This window comes from Zalophus californianus, chromosome 6, assembly GCF_009762305.2.
Source record: "Zalophus californianus isolate mZalCal1 chromosome 6, mZalCal1.pri.v2, whole genome shotgun sequence".
NCBI classification, from domain to species: Eukaryota; Metazoa; Chordata; class Mammalia; order Carnivora; family Otariidae; genus Zalophus; species Zalophus californianus.
This window is the reverse complement of record NC_045600.1, coordinates 30353345-30374099: the sequence shown is the minus strand read 5'-3', so window position 1 is coordinate 30374099 and position 20755 is coordinate 30353345. Positions and strand designations below refer to the sequence as shown.

The 20755-nt window shown below is 48.4% G+C and overlaps 1 long non-coding RNA gene across 1 annotated transcript; it reads left to right on the top strand.

The window, feature by feature from the left end:
* The first annotated feature begins 16340 nt into the window (after positions 1 to 16340).
* Positions 16341 to 19997, top strand: LOC113910158. The gene is made up of 4 exons (XR_003515939.1): positions 16341 to 16541; positions 17263 to 17361; positions 18872 to 19117; positions 19580 to 19997. It is a non-coding gene; the product is annotated as an uncharacterized LOC113910158 (long non-coding RNA).
* Positions 19998 to 20755: the final 758 nt, after the last annotated feature.

Genomic DNA, 20755 nt, shown 5'->3' with positions numbered 1-20755 from the left:
GATTTTAAATGTCCTAGTGTTTCCCATGACCAGCCAGGTGAAGGAGCACAGTGAGGTAGACCAGCAGACAAATCAGAGCTCCCAGCTCCACCATTTCTAACCATGTGATTTCTAAGAATGGACAGTTGGAGCTTTGTTTGAATACCAGCTTTGACATCCACTAGCTGTGTGACCTTGGGGCTCTTGCTTGACTTTTTGATCCTCATTTTCCTCCCCTATATGTGAGGATAATTTTATATTCCTTACTGGGCTATTGGGAGGATTAAGAAATAACTTGTCCTCCTAGCTCAGGGCCCTGCACAGAGTAAGCGTGGAATAAACATTCATTTCCTTCCCCCAACCTCCTGAGCCCCCGGTTCCTCAGTTATGGTATGGCTAATACCTTTACGTTCATTTTCCAGTTTCCCACCCTGCATTCTAGAAGGAAGGAACTTCCAATAAGCCCTCGGATTACTCTCTCATCAAAGAGGGTAAGGACTTGGTTGGGGGGATGGGGCAGAAGAAGCCACATACTCTCTCACATGCCCTCTCCCAACATGTCAGAGAGTCCACAACAATCAGTTGGGATAATTCTGCTGGTTGGCAGAACCAGGGGTCTTCTAGTCACATCCAAAGATCAACCCAGTTTTCTTCCTGTGGTAGCACACAGAGGCCAGTGGCTTCTGGGCTGCAAGAGGAAGGTGACCACCAGGAAAGAAAGTAATCATTGCCTGTTTCCTCCCAATGCCCTGGGATCCTACTCACATGCCTCAGGGCAGGAAAGACAAAACTGGCTATAAGGCAGAAATAGCTGATTTGCAGTTGCTCTGAAGAAGGTGCCCCTGTGTCCTGCTCCCAATACCTACTTGCCCTCTCCCCCCAGCCCAGGGCCGGCCACACAGACAGGGAAAATGCATTCAGCCCATCAGGCATGACAGAGTTCAAATTACCAAGTCAGCATGAAAAGCCCCACTCTAAATGGACTGAAATTGGATTCTATTAAAAACCACACTCAGTGAGGCCCTTGGCTATTAATATTTGTGAAGACGTGGAGGAAGGGAAGCAGGCAGCGATCCCTGCAAAAGTTTGGGGATCTCAGCTGTTCAGTTGAATTGCTTGTCTGGAAGCAAGCCTACCGTTGAAAGCCAGTTTGCCCTGTTTTCAGCATCTCATAGCATATTAGGGCTGGGAGGAATCTCAAAGCTCACTAGTTTAACCTTTCATCTTACAGCTGAGGGATCAAGTCCAGAGAAGATGAGTATTCAAGGTCACACAGCTCGTCAGTAACAAAGCTAGAACTGGAAAGAGGTCAGTTTTCTGACAACAAATATAATATTCTGTCTACTGGGCCAAAATACACAGCACCTATCTTAAAAAAAGAAATGCTGGGGCGCCTGGGTGGCTCAGTCGTTGGGCGTCTGCCTTCGGCTCGGGTCATGGTCTCAGGGTCCTGGGATCGAGCCCCGTATCGGGCTCCCCGCTCAGCGGGGAGTCTGCTTCTCCCTCTCTCTCTGCTGTTCCCCCTGCTTGTGCTCTCTCTCTCTGTCAAAAATAAATAAAATCTTCAAAAAACAAACAAACAAACAAACAAAAACAATAGGATTCCTTTAAAAAAAAAAAGAAAGAAATGCTGTAAAATTATTCTCTTCTAGAGAAGGAAGGAACATAGTGCACATTCATTCATTCATTCCCTCACTCGGTATTTTTTATTCCACTAACTTCATTATAAGTGGTTCAAAGGTCAACAAAGTATTTTCCCTGCTTGAGAAGCTTAGAGTCTGTAAAGAAGAAAGAAAAATAAACAGGCAACTTCAAATCTGTGTAATAAATATTACAAAATGCCAAGGGCATACATGGAAGAGGCATCTCTACCAATCCTGGAGGATCAGTGAAGATTTTACTGAGGGGGTACCAGCTGGTAGAGCAGAATAGGTGAGAGATGAGTGAACTTCAGGGTCAATGGCAAGGCTCTACTGTTCCTTTTCTTGGATAAAATCTGAAAGGAGATGAGATAGTTATCATGAGCTATCTTTTCTTACCCTTTTCCTGGTTTTTCAAGCCTGGGCTCAGACAATGTCACTTTTACCACCTGTGTAGGCCCAAGGGCTGAGGAGTCACAGAAGACATTATAGGTTATATCTGACTAAATGCCCTCTGTGTAGAACCGGGATGAGTGACTATACATGGTCTCTCTGATTGCAGTCAGAAGCTCTTCAAGAATTGTGACTTCCATAATAAGCAAAAATCCTACACCATGTTTCACAAATGTAACTCCAGAGGCATAGTGTCATGAGCACCCTGGATATATTCCATCGTTTTGTGTGATCTCAGCCTCTTTATTCTAGAACAGCACTGTCTATCCAAAATAAAATGTGAGCCACCTATGTAATTCTAAATTTTCTAGCAGCCACATTTAAAAAAGTAAAAGGAGGCAGAAAAATTACTTTTAATAATATATTCTAAACAAAAATAAAGTTAAGAAAATAACCAGAAAGAATGAAATACTCAGGAATAAATTTAGCAAAAGAAGTATAAAGCTTAAACTCTGAAGACCACAAAACATGGTTGAAAGAAATTAAAGAAGATTTAACTAAATGGAAAGATAGCTCATGTTCTGAATTGGAAGATTTGACATTGTTAAGACGCTAACCTCCCAAACTGATCTGTAGATTCAACACAGTTTTTATCAATATCCCAACTGAGCTCTTTGCAGAAATTTACAAACTAATCTTAAACTGTACATGGATATGCAAGGGACCCAGAATAGCCAAAACAATCTTTAAAAAGAAAAGCAAAGTTGGAGGACCTTCAATTCCCAATTACAAAAGCTTACTACAAAGATATAGTAATCAAGACCGTGTGGTGTTAGCACAAAGATGGACAATAGATCAGTGGAATAGAAATGATAGGTCAGAAATAAGCCCTCACCCTTATGGCAGATTGCTAAAATACTTCAAGGGAGAGAAGAAAGAGTCTTTTCAACAAATGGTGCTGAGACAACGGCATAGCCACACGCCAAAGAATGGAGTTGGACCACTACCTTATATTACACACTCAAAAAATTTACTCAAATGGGTTAAAGACCTAAATGCAAGAGCTAAAACTTTGAAACTCTTAGAAGAGAACATCTTTCTGATCTTGGGTTAGGTGATGTTTTCTTGGACGTGAAACCGAAAGCATAAGCACAATTTTTTATTTTTAAAAGACAAAATAGATAAAATGAACTTTTTATCTATTAAAATTAAAAACTTTGGGGCTTCAAAGGACACCATCAAGCAAAATGACAACCCACAGTATGGGACAGAATCTCCCACCTTTTGCAATCATTTTTCTGATAAGATATTTGTATCTAGACTATATACAGACCTGTTTGTTGGTCTTCCTGGCTAAGCGCAAGGCCAGGAAGTGTCTCCGAGGAGGGAGGTAGACACGGCGATGGAATAGTAGTGGTTGCACATGGCAATGGCAAGGTTGTGCAGGTGCAGCGTGGCTCCCACCCACTGGAAGAGCGAGTCCGTCAGCCGCATGACATGGAAGTGGATGAGCTGCTCCCACAGCCTTGTACTGAAGTTGTGCAAGATGTCCCCGCCCGCAGTGGCCCACAGCCCCTCCATCGCCGGCCCGGCTAGACCCAAGCAAGCCTAGAATCCACCTTCTTATATTGGGCTAGAACCTGTTTTCCAGTAGTTTCCATCCATGACCTGCCTTTGGCCCTCTTCAGAGCCAGCCAGGTCTTCTCTTCAACATGACCTTCCCCCATCTGGACTCTCTTTAAAGTCTTCTTATTTTCTGGCCTCTATGTTCCAGTTCCTTCAACTATTCTTTCCTCACAGGTTTTCCAGCACCAGCCCTTGTTTTTCGGTCTATTCGTGTTCCTCTTAAAATGTGACACACACAAGCATACCGGCCAGCACAGAAAACAGGGAACCCTCGTTGTCTCTCTCCATCGGGACTGCAAAGGTGCCTAGCTTTTTTATCAGTTCATTTCACAGCTGGTTGTGGTATACTTGTGGCCCCATCTTCTATTTATACCACTGATTTTAAAATTTGTATTATTGAGTTATAATTCTATACTATAAAATGCACAGATCTCAAGTATCAGTTGATACATCCTAAAAATGAATACACTCCTGCAACCTATACAGCAATCATAATATAGAACATTGCCTTCACCCTAGAAAGTTCTCTCATGCCCCGTTCCCAACAGTCTCCTTCCTGAAACCCTAGAGGTAACTGCTATTCTGATACTAGCCCCATAGATAAGTTTTGCAAACACAAAACTTGTTTTTGAAATTCATATAAATGGAATAATATAGTATTGTAACATTGTATTTTTATCTTCATGCACAGTTTTATTCCTACTCAATTTAACCACATTGATTTTGGTCTGTCCTTTACAGCTTGTGGTGAGTGTTTTCATCTCAATTCCATCACCCATATCTGCTAATTTTCCCCAACTTCATGCCATCTACAGATGTGAAAACAATTCCTTCTGTCCTCAATCCAGCATAAAACAAGAACAAAGATGGAGAGTGCCGCAGAACTCGCCGCAGAACTCAACTAGAAACCTCCCTTCAATTTTCAGGCTTAGGAGATGGACCACGTTGTGGAAACACTGGTCAAAAGGAGGCATGAGGAGATGATCCATGTCAGTGGAGAGGACTGGGTTCTGCTTGGAATGCATTCATTGAAAAGAGGCAGGTGGGGAACCTGGGCGATTCAGTCAGTTAAGTGTCTGCCTTCAGCTCAGGTCATGATCTCAGGGTCTTAGGATGGAGGCCCGCAACGGGCTCCTTGCTCAGCGGGGTACCTGCTTCTCCCTCTCACTCTCCCTCTGTGCTCTCCCTATCTCTGTCTCAAATAAATAAATAAAATCTTAAAAAAAAAAAAAAGAGAGAGGGCGGTGACGACAGGACACTCTAGTGGCATTATGTGCTGGAAGGGGGCAGAGTTGCCGAGGAAGGTCTGAGGTCACGTGCATAGCTGGGAGCACCGAGGTGGAGGGAAGAAAAGAGTTTCTAGGGAGGAGATCCAGGGCCAGGCCAGTCACCTGGGGTTAGAGGGCCATGAAGTTTTCCATGGTCGCCTCAGGCGTCCTGAGCTAATGTTATTGTAGGTCTGTTTTGTTTGTTTGGGTGAGTCCTAAGTGGAGTCTGACGGCTTACAAGGAAAATTATTTTCTTAGATTTAGAATCTGCTGCAACTGTTAAAATTGCAGGGAGCTCTTTATCTCTCCTCTCACTCCCTCACCTCGAAAGCAGTGAGTGAGGCTTTGGGTCCAGGCTGAGTGTAGGCTGAGGGCTAGGGCTGGTGCTGGGGGAAGGACGTTGGAATGTGGTGGTTCTTCTAATCTTTCAGCCAGGAGATGACTCTGCCACAATAAAGTTCACCTTACCAAAATGTTGCTTGCATTTTTACTTTTTGATTACTTTGGATCCGGCATGACAGGGCTCCTGTTTCTTTGACACACACACATGGGCTTGGCAATGCAGATAAGTACAGACCTGTGACTGAGGAGGCCTGACCCTCACTGGATCTGCCTTCACAGGCTGCGGGGCCCTGAGTCTGCGGTGGGCCTCTGCTCCCTCATCCTCATCTATAAATGGGTGGAGGCGGGTCAGAAATCTCTCTGAGTCTCAGAATCACCCAGCCAGCATTTTTAAGAATACAGATGGCGGGATGCCTGCGTGGCTCAGTCATTAAGTGTCTGCCTTCAGCTCAGGTCATGATCCCAGGGTCCTGGGATCGAGCCCCGCATCGGGCTCCCTGCTCGGCGGGAAGCCTGCTTCTCCTGCTCCCACTCCCCCTGCTTGTGTTCCCTCTCTCACTGTGTCTCTTTCTGTCAAATAAATAAAATCTTTTAAAAAAATAAAAATACAGATGGTGGGGTTCAGGAAATTGCATTTTTTTAAAAGCTAAAATTCTGTTACTGGTTCAGAGACTGATATTTGGGAATCACTGAATTGTGTTAATACGCTATAAATATGTGGTAGGATATCTTCGCTGACCCAAACAGAATTGGCCCTTTCTGATCCATGTGCTTATTTCATGTATTTGCTTGAATTAATAAGCATGTTAATCAAAGATAAGAAAGGCTTTTTTTTTTTTTTTCTGTAGAGAAGCTTGAGAGAACATCGAGGGCTAGAATAAAGACACTGGGGTGTCTGACCATCAGGCATGGTAGAAATTTCTATGATAAGGGAGTGAAGAAATTAAAAAAGGCATTGCCAGTATTGCTATTTGTCACACAACTCAGTGTAAGGAAGGTACCAACACCTCACCGCCCGTGGACTGGACTGTGTAAAGTCTGAGGCAACCTGGGGCTCTCCGGTACCATCAGAACTGACCCTGAGCTTGTAGGAGGACAAAATTCCTTTGCTTCCTCCATTTTGCTTCCATACCTTGTGACCACAGCTACCTTTTGAGCCACTAAGCCCTGCTGTCCTGGCCTGGGTTTCATCCTGCACCTGCTTGGGTTTGTACCAGCTTCTAGTTAAAAGAACCTGAGGTCTTAGAGGAATCGTCCTGAGATCCAAAAAAGGAAGAGGAAAAAGAGCTGAGAGCTGTTCGATGAGCTCTCTTTGTCAATCAGTTGATCATTTTGCCTGTGAGAAACTGAGGCACAGAGCAGTGATGTGTCCAAGGAACCATGATGGACACAGCAAGAGCATTGCCAACCTGACCTTCACTCCTACAGGGATTCACTGCAGGGGACCTCAAGGTCTACCTTCAGGGTTGCTGGGGGTTGCTTGAGGGAATATAGCTCCCACGCTGGCTTCAAGATAGATGGCAGGCCCTGTGTTGCCACAGAACAGAAATACCCACCCCCCTTCCAAAGTGAGGAGAGCTCAAATTCTTTCTCTACAAGCCCCTCCTACTATGCTGATGGCTCCCAACAGAGCTAGTGAGGGAAGGGTGACCCCCAAGAAAGGGATGGGTCTGCATCTTGGCAACTAAAGGTTGCTCTATTGTTGCCTACACGTCATGCATCAAGCCCTGGACCTTACAGAGAACTTTCATTTGCCTTCTGAAAGACAACTCACAAGAAACATGAGAATAAAGACAACTGGGAATAAGGAAACTAAACTCTGCAGGTGTCACCTTCTCTCACCCCTTATTTCTGCTGACTCACTGCTTCTCCCTTCAGAGATGAGCATCTTTAGCTCAGGCTCCCGAGTGAGGCCCATTGACAGGAGGGTGATGAGCTTTCTGGGCCTTAGCCTGGTCACCTAGCTCAAAGGCATCCTCTCTGTCATCAGGTCATTTTGCAAAAATGTCATTCACCTATCTCTCTTGATTTATAGTAGGTTAAACTTAAAAGAATGAGGACTCTAAGAAGCCAAATCCAGAGAAGTAAATATCTCAGATATTTGTAGATAACGAAATGCTTTCATTGCACAAATTTCACAGGCCTTTAGAGCTTGAAAGGAGCTGAACATATCTGCGGAGCTATGCATTGGAAGGATTGGCTGGCAGGAAGAAGGACCATGTGCCAAGTTATGTTTTGGGGCCCGGAATTGGAATTTACGTCACTGCTAGGAGAACAAAGCAGTAGTTAAGCTGAGCAAATCCTGTCAGTGCTACTTGCAAAATATATCTGGAATCCGACCATTTCTCTCCAGGCCTGTTGTGACCACTCTGGTCTAAGACATGAACTCTACTCCCCTAGCAATATTTTAACTAGACTCACTACCTCTGTCCTTGACCTCCTCAGTCTATTCCAAAGTGATTCTGTTAAAACTTGATTCTCCTCTGCTTAAAGCCCTCTAATGGCTTCCCTCTCACTCAGAGTACAAGCTGAAGTGCTTACTATGAACTACATGATCTGACAAGATCTGGTCCTGTAATACTCTGATTTCATCGCTACCACTCTCCATCGGTTCCAGTGACACTGGCCTCCCTGTGATTCCCTCATGGTGGCAGGCAGACTCCCACCTCAGGGCCTTTGCCCTGGCTGTTCCCTCTATCTGGGATCCTCGCCCCCATCCCGTAACACGGCTAGCTCTCTGGTTTCTTTCAAGGTCAATCAAAAGACACTTTAGTGAGGCACTCCCTGACTACCTCCATTTTAAATGTCAACACTTACCCCACCTGCCTGACATTTCACATACCTCTTTCCCATTTTATTTCTTCTCTTAACACTTGTCGGTAATGTATTACATATTTATCTTACTTACTGTCTTCTTCTCCCACCAGAACGCAAATACCGTGAGGGATCACTCCTCCACCTCCAGCAACCAGCACAGTACCTGGTGCACAGTAGATATTCAACGGACGTCGGTTAAATGAGAGAATGAATGAAAGCGTAGTTTGAGAGCTTAAGCCCCTGACATGGTCCCGCTGACTTGCCCTCCAGCTGGGAATTAGGGTCGGGCCTCCTAAAACAAGAACATTCGAGCATCCCCGTCCCCAGCTTTTTACAACTCTGTCTGCCCAAATAGTGGATGAACGGAGACACATTCCTCATACTCACATCCCCACAGCCCGTCCCTTCTGAGCTTCCTTCTCCACCCAGGCCCAGCCCAGCTCAGAGACCCTCCTGCCAAATCCAGAGAACATTTACCTTGAATAAGAGCAATTGTTCAACGAGTGACAGAACTTCCCATGTATCAGTCGCGATGCTAAGCGTTTTACATGGAGTACTTCATCCTTATGAGGTCGGTAACATTATTCCCATGTTCACATGACAAAACTGACGCTAAGAGACCACAATCCTACTTTTTCTCTTCTCTGAGAACTTTCCATCTACCCACGAGGGTGGGCTCCTGCTGGCATGTTGTTACCAAGCTCACACCAGCAACTCTTCAGGCCAGGGGGGGCCAGGGTGGAAACCTGACCTCAGCGGGGCAGGTTTCTCTTCCCCAGACATGTGGACTTGGACATGGAGATGTTTGTCTTCACTGTCAGGCCCCTCTCAAGGTGGGACTGGGGCATGCACCATGAAGGCCAATTAAGAAACAAGAAGGGAGGGCGCCTGGCTGGCTCAGTCAGTGGAGTGTGTGACTCTTGATCTCAGGATTGGTAAATTCGAGCCCCATGTTGGGTGTAGAGATTACTTAAAAACAAAATCTTGGGCGCCTGGGTGGCTCAGTCGGTTAAGCGACTGCCTTTGGCTCAGGTCACGATCCTGGAGTCCCGGGATCGAGTCCCGCATCGGGCTCCCTGCTCTGCAGGGAGTCTGCTTCTCCCTCTGACCCTCTTCCCTCTCGTGCTCTCTCTCATTCTCTCTCTCTCAAATAAATAAATAAAATCTTAAAAAAAAAAAATCTTGAAAAGAAGAAGAAGAGGAGGAGGAGGGGGAGGAAGGGGGTGAGGAAGGAGGAGAAGGAATCAGATGTGCTGAGACAAGCAGGAGCGAGAACTTTGCAACTCCAGAGAAGGAAAAGGAGCAGGAGGTCATGCCGTGGTCCCATGGTGCCTCCTCTACCACACCCAGGTTTTCTGGGAATCTGTCCTCTTCTTCCAACGGAGCACTCCATTTCAAGTCAGACAAACCAACTGCTTTTCAATTATTCATAACCAAAGGGACTTGACTCGGACAAGTTCAGTAACTTCCCCGATGCTACAGAGCTCCAGAAGGATGCGGCTGGAGCTCCTAAGCCTGCACGTTTCTGTAACTGCCAAACCACCCAGACCTCATCTTCTCCCAGAGGCGGGAGGGGCAGATAGAGGGCACTCCCTACCAGATCACGCTGTGTCCTCGTCCCTCCTTTCTCGCCCGATTCATGGTGCCCAAAGGAAATTGAGGTCACAGTAACCTCCAGGGCAACCTTAAATGGGGACGGAAGTCACTCGATGATAAGAATGTAGGAAGTAGAGAAGGGCAGCACCATGTTGGTGGGTAGGGATGGGGCAGCATGGTTAAGTTTATGTCTCTGTCAAGTCGCAGGGCTTTGAGGGAGCAGGGGGAGCCTTGTCCTTCCCTCTGAGCCCCAGCAAAGCCAATGGCTAGGAAGCTAGAGGCCAGGAAGGAGTATGGGGATAGTTTAGCCTTTGGAGTGGGGCCTTTGTCCATGAGGACTCCGGGCCCAAATGCCTCATCAAGGGACTGCATTTAGACTTGCCCCAAATATACAATCAAGCCAGGTGAGGCCCAAAGGAAAGTAGGTCAAATGCTTCTCTGGGCAGATCCATTTGAGGTAGCTGCTCCCTTGGAGCCACTTGAAGCCTACAGCTCCTGGAGCTCTGTTTATTGACTCTGTTTATTTCTCTAATTTGTCAAGTACTGTCTGCAAGCTCGAGCTTGCCTCCTAAGTGCTCAGCTTCTATCCTGCCTCCCAGGCTTCCCTAATTTGATTAGCATACTCTGCACTCCATCTTTGGAGTCATTAATGAAAACACTGATGAATACTGGGCACAAGTCAGACCCCTGGGAGGCCTCTCCGGGACTGCAGGATCCTCTTGCCTGGCCAACCACCCGGCAGGGATGACCCCTCTTTTCGGACTGCCTTTGCCCACCGTTGGAGAGCACTCATTTGTTCCATCACTCATTCGCGAATAGTGCTAGGGCTAGAGACTTCCTGCGGTTCCTGGCAAATGCATATTCCAGGAAAATGCTATTACTTCTGGGAGGCGCTGCAGGGAAGTGAATGCACAGACATCCCCCAGCCCCCAGGCCCCAGGCCCCAGCAGCAGGAGTGGGAATAAGAGTCACAGTTGCCACTTATGAGACGCTCACCGGTGCTGAGCCGAGGATCCTACAGATATTACCCTGCCTGGGCTGCATGCCGCACGCTGTCCACCCTTGGGAGGCAGGGGTTGGTAATGCCGAGGAGTAAGGATCCCGAAGACGAAGTTTATATTCTGACTCTTCCATTTACTGCCTTAAACCTTCTTCGCTTTAGATTCTCCCGCTGTAAATGTCCTCCATGCGGTTGTTACAAGGATTTCGATTATTACGGTGCTTGGAGCAGCACTGCCCAGCACATAATAAGCACTCAGTAAATGCTCGCTATGACCATTATTTCAGGCAATACAACTACCTAATGTGAAGTACTAATTATCCGTGCCTCCCCCATGCGGAAGCCGAAAGGGACAGAGGCAGAGTCATTTGCCCAAAGTCCCCTTGCCCATAATGGAACCGGGGCCAGGCCCACGTCTGCCCGATGCTGAATCCCACTTGCTTTATTATGACAAGCTAGCAAGGGAGAAAATGCGCATAAGTAACCCTTTGATAAGATAGAAGAGCAAATGGTGATGTGAAGCACAGAAGATTTCATGAAGCACAGGGGCTTGTGGATAAATGCTACCACATGATGATGAGATTGTAAGTGCTATCCTGAAATTTCAGAAAAAGGTGTTTTAGGGTGTCAGAGCGATGAGAAATCATTTCTGAACAAGGGACTAGTTGGAGACTTTCATGAAGATGGTGCCATTTGGGTAGCCTTAGCAGATGGGTGTGAGTTGGACACAGTGGGAAAAGAGAAAGAGGCATCCCATGTCGGGGAAAGTGGGAGAGTGGGACACCTGGGTGGCGTTGTCGGTGAAGCGTCCAACTCTTGATTTCGGCTCAGGTCGTGATCTCAGGGTGGTGAGATGGAGCCCATGTTGGGCATGGAGCCTGCTTGAGATTCTCTCTCTCCCACTCTCCTCCACCTCCCCCATGTGTGCTCTCATTCTCTTTGTCTCTTTCTCTTAAAAAAAAAAAGGAGAGGGCGCCTGGGTGGCTCAGTTGGTTAAGCGACTGCCTTCGGCTCAGGTCTTGATCCTGGAGTCCCGGGATCGAGTCCCGCATCGGGCTCCCTGCTTGGCGGGGAGTCTGCTTCTCCCTCTGACCTTCTTCCCTCTCGTGCTCTCTATCTCTCATTCTCTCTCTCTCAAATAAATAAATAAAATCTTTAAAAAAAAAAAGGAGAGTAGAAGAGCAAAGGCATGAAGATGGGGATGTTTAGGGTACATTTTAAAAAAAAAGAGCAAGAAATTCCATTTGGATAGTGTGTGGCATATAAGAGGAAATACTTGGGAATGAACTAGAAAGGAAGGAGACACACCAGCTTCGATAAATGAGACCTTGACCAAAAAACTGGCCGAAGCAGAGAGACTTCTTACACTCTGAGAGTCTCTGGAAACTCACACTAGGGAAAGAACCATAGGAAGGATTTGGGGATGTGGATGGGATTTCTTTAATATTCAGGCATGAGGAACCTCCAGAACTCCTGTGCAATCAGGTGCATGTTTGAGGTAGGGGTGAGGCAGGGTTGACATTCAGCCAACACCTGTGCATAGATACACGTCGTTAAAATACTAACGTGTTTTTTTATTCTTATGTTAATCACCATACATTACATCATTAGTTCTTGATGTAGTGTTCCATGATTCATTGTTTGTGCATAACACCCAGTGCTCCACGCAGAACGTGCCCTCTTTAATACCCATCACCAGGCTAACCCATCCCCCCACCCCCCTCCCCTCTAGAACCCTCAGTTTGTTTTTCAGAGTCCATCGTCTCTCATGGTTCGAAAATATTAACGTGTTTTGAACCTCGAGGACATTGTGCTAGGCCAAATGAGCCAGTCACAAAAGGACAAATACTGTATATTCCACTCCTATAAAGTATCTAAAGTAATCAAACCATACAACTAGAAAGCAGAATGGTGATTGCCAAGGGCTGAGGGGAGGGAGACTGGGGAATTAGTGTTTAGTAGGTATAGAGTTTCAGTTTTGCAAGATGAGAAAGTTCTAGAGATCTGTCATACAACAATGTGAATATACTTAACACTACTGAACTGTACTCCTAAAAACGGTTAAGATGGTAAATTTAATGTTATAAGTTTTTATAGAAAAGTTAAAAAAAAAAGTGAATACTACCCCACCACTCCAAATATAATAAAAGTGCTTTCCTTACAGCTGGTAAATGGCACTGCCCTGAGCCACTGAAGGCCGCTTCCCCAGGACCCCTGAACCTCCCTGAGATGTTATAAAAGGATTAATGTTTGACACTCTTGAAAATCACCCCTGGGGCTAGGGGACTTGGCTTGAAGATGATTTTGCATAACACTTTTTTTTTGAGATGTAAAAATACAAGGATTGTATCGTTGAATGGGGGAGGTGGGCAGGGCGGTTGCTGGAGGGCATTGAAAAGCCAGAAGACCCCACCACAACACACTGACCTCAGATCTTTACAGTCAGGGCGAGATCCCTGCAGAAGAGAGGGAGATTTGCCCGGACTCTCTTCCTGCTGAGTCATGGGGCGGCAGGCCTGCCCAGCCATGTGGCTGTGTGATTTGGGAGTCTGGGGGTACAGACCCTATACGAGTCCCCTCCGGAGCCCAGGGAGATCGCAAGGGTCCACATCGTAACATTGGGCACTGTCACCACCCAGACACATACGTGTCTGTTTACCTTGCGGGCCCCCAGTTTTCCTGTCGCCTCCAGCATCGGATATACCTGATCCCTCCATTCGCTTGGCAATGTAGCGGAAGGTGCCAGAAAAGAACAATCCTAAAGAGTTGGTTCTTGGCAGCTTTGGCTCGGACGTTTCTCTTCCTAACGAGCCAATGGAGAGCCAGTTCTGTGGGACATTATTACTCCTTGCTCTACTCCCGAGTCATCATGCGCAAGGCAGTTCTGCTCCCCCTGAAGCATGAGGTGACAGGGGACTAGAAGCTGGGACCTGCGCCCTGCCCTGCTGCAACGTTTCTCCTTTGCCCTAAACCTCCCGTATCTTGGCCCCGCAGTTCAGTCTGATTACTCCTCTTCCCCACCGTCCTCCTCCCCGTCCCCAGCCCTTCTCAAGAAAGAGCCAAGAACAGGGAACAAGGGATCGAGGCAGGGTACCTGACGAGGGAGGGCCCGCGGGGCGACTCCAGAGGTCAGACGTGAGTGGTGGTTCGATGAATGTGGGGGCCCTGTGCCCCTGGTGCCGCTCCTCACTGGGGAGACAGGAGCGGTGGGAAGGGGCTCCTGGACCTCCACCATCTGCCTTCCTACTGGGTGATGATACTGTCTCTTGAATAAAAGCCAGAACCTGCCGTATGGAAAATACTTAGAAGACACATAGATAACCTTAACTCATTCTGCCTCAGGGGTGGCTGCTCTCAGAGCCTTTTTCAAGGGGCCTCTCCCAGGAGAAGGAAGGAGAGACCATGAATGGCACTGAGGACATAAGCAAGAGAGATAGGGCACAGGAAGCGGAGGGCGGGGTGGTGACCATTAAAATGGTCTTTACTGGCCTCTACATGCAGTGGGTCCCGCCTACTGGTCCCCAGCGGGTTTCTGGGGAAGCATTTCCATTTTAGCCATTCAGGTCCCCCAGGTGCAGAGGCAGGTGCTCCCTCCTCTGACCTGCTACTCATCCCCTGGTCCAGTGATTGTTGGAAGGATGTCAGCGCACCCCTCGCAATTCCCTACCTCCACTGCTCTTGTCCACAACGCCCGCCGGAGTCTCAGGCCCACTGTGCTGACAGGGGGTTTGGCTCAGCCCACCCTGGGCATCCCCAGTGCTGGCCCGGCCCCTCCCATGGCCCACTCACCCCATGATGGCCCTGGATCCAGCTTGCCGTGGCTGGAAGGGGGTCTGTCCTACACGCAGAACTCTTACTGAGCCACAGAACGTCAACCTATATCCCTGAAGTTAGCAACATCTAATTTTTATAAAACTCAGGCGCCAGGCGCTGCCCGAAGCATTCACCCCCATCATTTATTGAGCTCTCGCAACCCCTCAAGGTCTGTGCTACGGTTAGCTCTGACTTCCGGACTGAAGAATCCAGAACAGAAACGTTTAGTGGCGTACGCAAAGCTGCATGTGAGGAGCAGAGCCCGGGTTCCAGGCCAGACTGGAGGGTGTTCCTAGCCAGCTCCCACCGTGCTTCGGCCAGGCCGACCTCGGTTCAACCTGGGTGCGTTCCTCGCCCCTAGGCCTCCTATGCTCTCTCTCCTTCCCCCGCCCTGGCTTCCTCTCCTCCCGCCCCCACCCCACACAGCACCTTCTGCCCGGAGGACCAGCATGGAGAACAACAGGGAGATGGAACCATCTCAGCCCTCATAACAGATTCCAGCGAGGGGGTATTCCTCCCTGTTTCCCCAGCACACACACATTGCGCCCCCAGCACATCCTGTACTCCACGAGAGAGGAGTGTGGGGTGGGACAGGGTCTGCTCCTTTCATCCCCGGAGTCCAACCCTCCCCCCAAGTCTAGGACATTTTTGGGGAAAAAAAAAAAAATGGGAGCTTCCCATTTCCCCTAGATCCTCTCCAGTTCAGCCAGATGTTTCCTATATAAATGTTTTGCTCTGCCTGTTCATTTTGATGGGTAGCCTTTCCTCTCTCCCCCACCACCCCTGCCCCATCCCAGTCTGCCCTTGGCCTCTGGCCCCTGGGAACAGCTGGGACGGGGTCCCTGGGTCTTCCCAAACCTTCTTCTTTCTTTCTGGTGGTTGTCGTTCCAGCTGGCTGGGTTTTTTAAATAAAGTTTAAAAAAAGAAAAAGGCCAAACCTGAAGATAACCATTCCCTCGAGCCCCTACGTGCTGACCCTTCTGTCTGGATGACTGATTCCAGACTGGCCCACGCAGCCTCTGACTTCAGCTGTAAGGCCTGAAAGTGAGTAAGGGCCAGGTACAAAGAGATAGGTAGGGGGCTGTGTGATCAGGCTCACCAAAAATCCCAGGAATGCCGAGGCGTAAGGAAACCAGAGATAAGGGAACGGAACCAGACCACCTCGTTTGCCTTAAACATCAGAGACGAGATATTCGAAGGAGAAGTCATCTTGGTGCTATCAGTGGTGACGTCAAGAATTCAGTTCCCTGGTCAGTCTTCTATAAAAGACCAACCATAAAAGACCTCAGTGGCAACCAGCTCGGGACCCCTCTCACTCTAGAGAGCTTTCTTTCTGTTCTCACCTTCACTTAATAAACTATCACCTCACCGTTTTGTGTCCATGAGATTCATTCTTTGACTCCGCGAGACAAGAACCTATACCAAAAGCATTCGGTTCCTTGCGGCAGCCTTCTTCCTGACCGAGTTTTCCAAGGGCGTGAGGTGCCAGCGGCCTCTCCAAGGGGCTCCCCACGGCCAGGGAGGCAGACCCAGAGAGCAGACGCTAAGCTTCTGCCAGCAGGGCTCAGGGCCTGCCGGGTGATGCCGGTGCCCCGGTCCTGAAGCTGCCAGGACAGGCACAGGCTGGGGTGAGGAAAAGGAGGGAGGTCACCCCAAGTCCCTTGCAATAGCTTGTCAGCAGGCCAGTTGTTTTTGGAAAACACTGCAGAGAAAACGGCAAAAATGAGACAAAGGATTTCCTTCCTCCTCTGGCATGTCAGATATTCCCTCCGGAGGGGGTGGGGGGGGTGGGGGCGCTGGGAGGTGTCTTTCAGGAGCCATGTATCTGTCCTTTTAACAATCCTAGACACTGGTCAAACTTTTTAATCCACACTGCAAACAGGAAATGGTGAAGGAAGCAAGATTGAAAAGACAAGTCTGTCCCTGTCACTGCGAGAGCTTGCCAGTTCAAGGGGGATAAGCTGAGGAAATACAGACCTTTCTGCATTGCACTTGCTGGGGGGGGCTTGGACCCACAGCTCAGAACTGCGGGTCAGAGGAAAACAGAGTACACCGCCAGGCAAAGGGGTGAGTAGGAAGGAAGATGGAGAGAAGCGGAGGCAGTTGGGGGAGGAGACGTAGGGAAAAGATCGGGAAGAAGGTGAGACAGGGAAGGAGACGGGGAGAGGAGGAGGAGGGAGGGGAGGAGGGAGGAGATTGGGGGAGATGGGGAGGGGAGGGGGAGAGGAGGAGGGAGGAGAGCGGGGAGAGATGGGGAGGGGGGAGAGGAGGAGGAGGGAGGGGAGGAGGGAGGAGAGCGGGGAGAGATGGGGAGGGGGGAGAGGAGGAGGAGATAGGGGAGGAGGGGGGAGAGGGGGGAGATGGGGAGGGGAGGGGGAGAGGAGGAGGAGGGAGGGGAGGAGGGAGGAGAGCGGGGAGAGATGGGGAGGGGAGGGGGAGAGGAGGAGGAGGGAGAGGAGGAGGGAGGAGAGCGGGGAGAGATGGGGAGGGGGGGAGAGGAGGAGGAGATAGGGGCGGAGGGGGGAGAGGGGGGAGATGGGGAGGGGAGGGGGAGAGGAGGAGGAGATAGGGGAGGAGGGAGGAGAGGGGGGATGGGGAGGGGAGGGGGAGAGGAGGAGGAGGGAGGGGAGGAGGGAGGAGAGCGGGGAGAGATGGGGAGGGGGGAGAGGAGGAGGAGATGGGGAGGAGGGGGAGGGGGGGAGATGGGGAGGGGAGGAGAGGGCAGGTAGAAGTGGAGTCATCCTTGACTCGTCTGTCTTCACTCCCCCCTGCCTCTCCCACTCTCTAGATGCTTCTGGTCACAGGTCCTTCTGGCACTGACACTTAGATTGTCTTCCCTCTGTCAGCCCCCGCTGGCGCCTCAAGCCCTACCTCTTGCCTGGACCAGGTCAGTGGTGCCCACTGGTGTCCTTAGCTTGGTTTCTTCCAGCTCAGGTTTTCTCAGCTTCATCAGTTCCTCCAACTCATCTCTTTACCACTCTAGGTTTACCCTCCCCCAAATAACATTTCCGTGCCATTCTTCTCCTACCATATCGGTTTTTCATCAACCCCTTTTCAACTCTCCCCCTCCCCCCGCTCCCCCGCTGAGTTTGGTGTAATGTAAAAGAACACTAGCCTTTTGTAGAATAGACCTCAGGGGTTCTCACCCTCAGCGCTATTAACATTTGGGGCAAAGAATTCTTTATCTGGGGGGGCGTGTCTTGTGCATTGTTAGATGCTTAGCAGCATTCCTGCTACCCAGTGACACATCCCCACCCACCCCCACAGCACCACTCGTGACAGCCAAACATTTCTCCAGCCAAATGTCTCCTGAGGGACAAAATTGCCTCTGGTTAAGAGCCACTGACCCAGATTAAAATCCTGACTCTGTCACCTACTAATTGTGTTTCCCTGGGTAAGTGACATAACTTCTCTGAACTTTAGTTTCCCTGACATTAACAGAGGGCTAATAATACCTACCTTATAGAGCCATCGTAAGAATTATACAATAGTTCTAGCACGTAACACATACTTAACACAATACCTAGCACATGATAAGCACTCAGTAAATATTTGTTCCTTTCCCTAATCTCTATTTTTTCATCCAAAAGGCAATTACCGTTGTATATAGTACAAACCAGAGGTTCCACCACCATTTAGCGCCATCCTGTATTAGTTAGAATATCTGTCATAAGGGATAAAATAATGGTGGGTTAGCTCTCAAATAACAGGGCAAATAAAAGCAGTACAGGGCTAATACAGCGGCCATATGTTGTCAATATCCAAGGGAGAGGAAAGAAGGGTGACGGGGAGGACACGCCTCTCTTCCTTATACAGGCACAACTGCAAGTCGGCCACATCACTTCCACTCACGTTCTATTGGCCAGAACCTAGTCACACGGCCACACCTACAGCGCAAGGTGGGATATGTGGCCCTCCTGGCTGGCCAAGAACAAAGGAAAGGGAAAAACAGGTGGTTAACTGATGGAGATCTCACTCAGGCAGGACACGAGTCTCCATCAGTTTGCAACCATCTTAACAATTTACATGAAAAAAGCCATCTCCAGAAACCTATAGACTCAATTTCTTAGAGCCCTAACTCACCCTCCCTTCCATAGGCTAGAAAATCTTATATAATCATCACTCCTCACAACCCCAGTACTGTTCTTCCTGCCCACAGGTCCTCTCCCTGTGCTTTAATAAAACCAACCTTTTGTACTAAAGGTGTCTCGAGAATTCTTTCTTGACCATTGGCTCTGAACCCCAACACCTCAAACCACATCAGGTTGACTTTGGGGCACTGTCACCTCTCACCTAGATCACAAAAATAACCTTTCTAATCCCCCTACCTTTAATATACTCTCCTCGCTTCAACCAAAGTGATTTCTTTTTAAAGATTTTATTTATTTATTTGACAGAGAGAGCACAAGCAGGAGGAGAGGCAGAGGGAGAGGGAGAAGTAGACTCCCCGCTGAGCAGGGAACCCGACGCCAAGCTCCATCCCAGGACCCTGGCATCATGACCTGAGCCGAAGGCAGACGCTTAACTGACTGAGCCACCCAGGCGTCCCTAAACTGATATTCTAAAACAAGTAACAATGACATCACTCTCCTGATTAAAACCTTTTAAGGACTTACCACTGGCCTTCCAAATTCCTCAATCAGGTAAAAGAATTCTTCATGGTCTGGGCCCTTCTCTATTCAGCTTCATCCCTCACCTGTCCTCCTAAACACTATTATATTACATTATTTTATTATATCACATTACTGACAGTTTCCCAAAGAGTTCTACAGTCTCCTTCAGCCTCCGGCTTTCACACATGTTTCACTCTGCCTCAATTCCTTTACTCATCTTCTCCTCGCTAATTCTTATTCACATTTCAGGTCTCAGTTTAGACATTACTTCTTCCAAGAAGCCTGATCTTCCTTTGAGAAACAACTCCTCCACATTTACTTCCCAGGAATCAATTTCCTTCCCCAACCTACAAACAAACACAATAACACCCTCCCTGGCAGAGATCTTTCCTATTTCCTAACCCCCCGAACTCCTCTTATACTTTGTTCATAGCTTTATTAAAGCATTTAACATGCTGTAATCTACTTTTACACTCCTTTCTCCCCCTCTAGTACGCAAGCTCCTTGAGGACACAGGCCATGTCTGATTTCTGTGCTAGAAATTTGTTTGTCCTTCTCTGCTTTGCTGTGAGCCCCAAGAGGTTGGCCCATCCCAACTACATCAGTGGAATTCAGCCAATGGAGAGAAGAGAGGGAGATGAAAATGCTCCTTCACCAGCTGGATGAGTCCGTCAACGAAAGGTCACACAGCTCCTGCCAAGGGGCCCTATCCACAGGGCTCTCTCCTGGATTCTGGGAATTTTCTCTACTCTTATCCCTGCAGCCCAGGACAGATAACCGCTTCCTGATGTTACCAGCTCCAGGGTATTCCACTATCCCTTGTTTTCCTGTACTCTGACCTCACCATTGAAAATAATCTCTTGGGGCGCCCGGGTGGCTCAGTCGTTAAGCGTCTGCCTTCGGCTCAGGTCATGGTCCCAGGGTCCTGGGATCGGGCCCCGCATCGGGATCCCTGCTCCGTGGGAAGCCTGCTTCTCCCTCTCCCACTCCCCCTGCTTTGTGTTCCCTCTCTTGCTGTGTGTCTGTCAAATAAATAAAAAATCTTAAAAAAAAAAAAAGAAAAGAAAAGAAAATAATCTCTTGGGGCGCCTGGGTGGCTCAGTCATTAAGCGTCTGCTTTCGGCTCAGGTCATGGTCCCAGGGTCCTGGGATCGAGCCCCACATCGGGATCCCTGCTCCACGGGAAGCCTGCTTCTCCCTCTCCTGCTCCCCCTGCTTGTGTTCGCTCTCTCGCTGTGTCTCTCACTGTCGGATAAATAAAATCTTAAAAAAAAAAAAAGAAAAAGAAAATAATCTCTTAACCTCTCTTTAAATTACCAGTTACCCAATTTAAGTTTGCCACAACCTGACTAATTTATTCTTTGAATCCCTGGCAAAGAGTCTATCGCATAAATGTTGAATGAATACATGAGTGAATTAAATGAGGAGAATGACCTAAGCCATTGGCTAGCTCAGCTTACTCCATTTCACCCCCATCTCACAAGGAGGGGGACAAATCCCTAGTTTAGAAGTTGGAACTGAAGTGAGGCAGTTTCCGGGTTGGCAAAATAAGGGGATCATCAGGACTCCTTTGGGAGGAAGCGTGGTGGGAAATTGGAAGGGGCTGTTGGGCAGGTGCCTGTTTACACGAGCAGTGCCCAAGCCCCTCCACAGAGCTTCCAGAGGGCT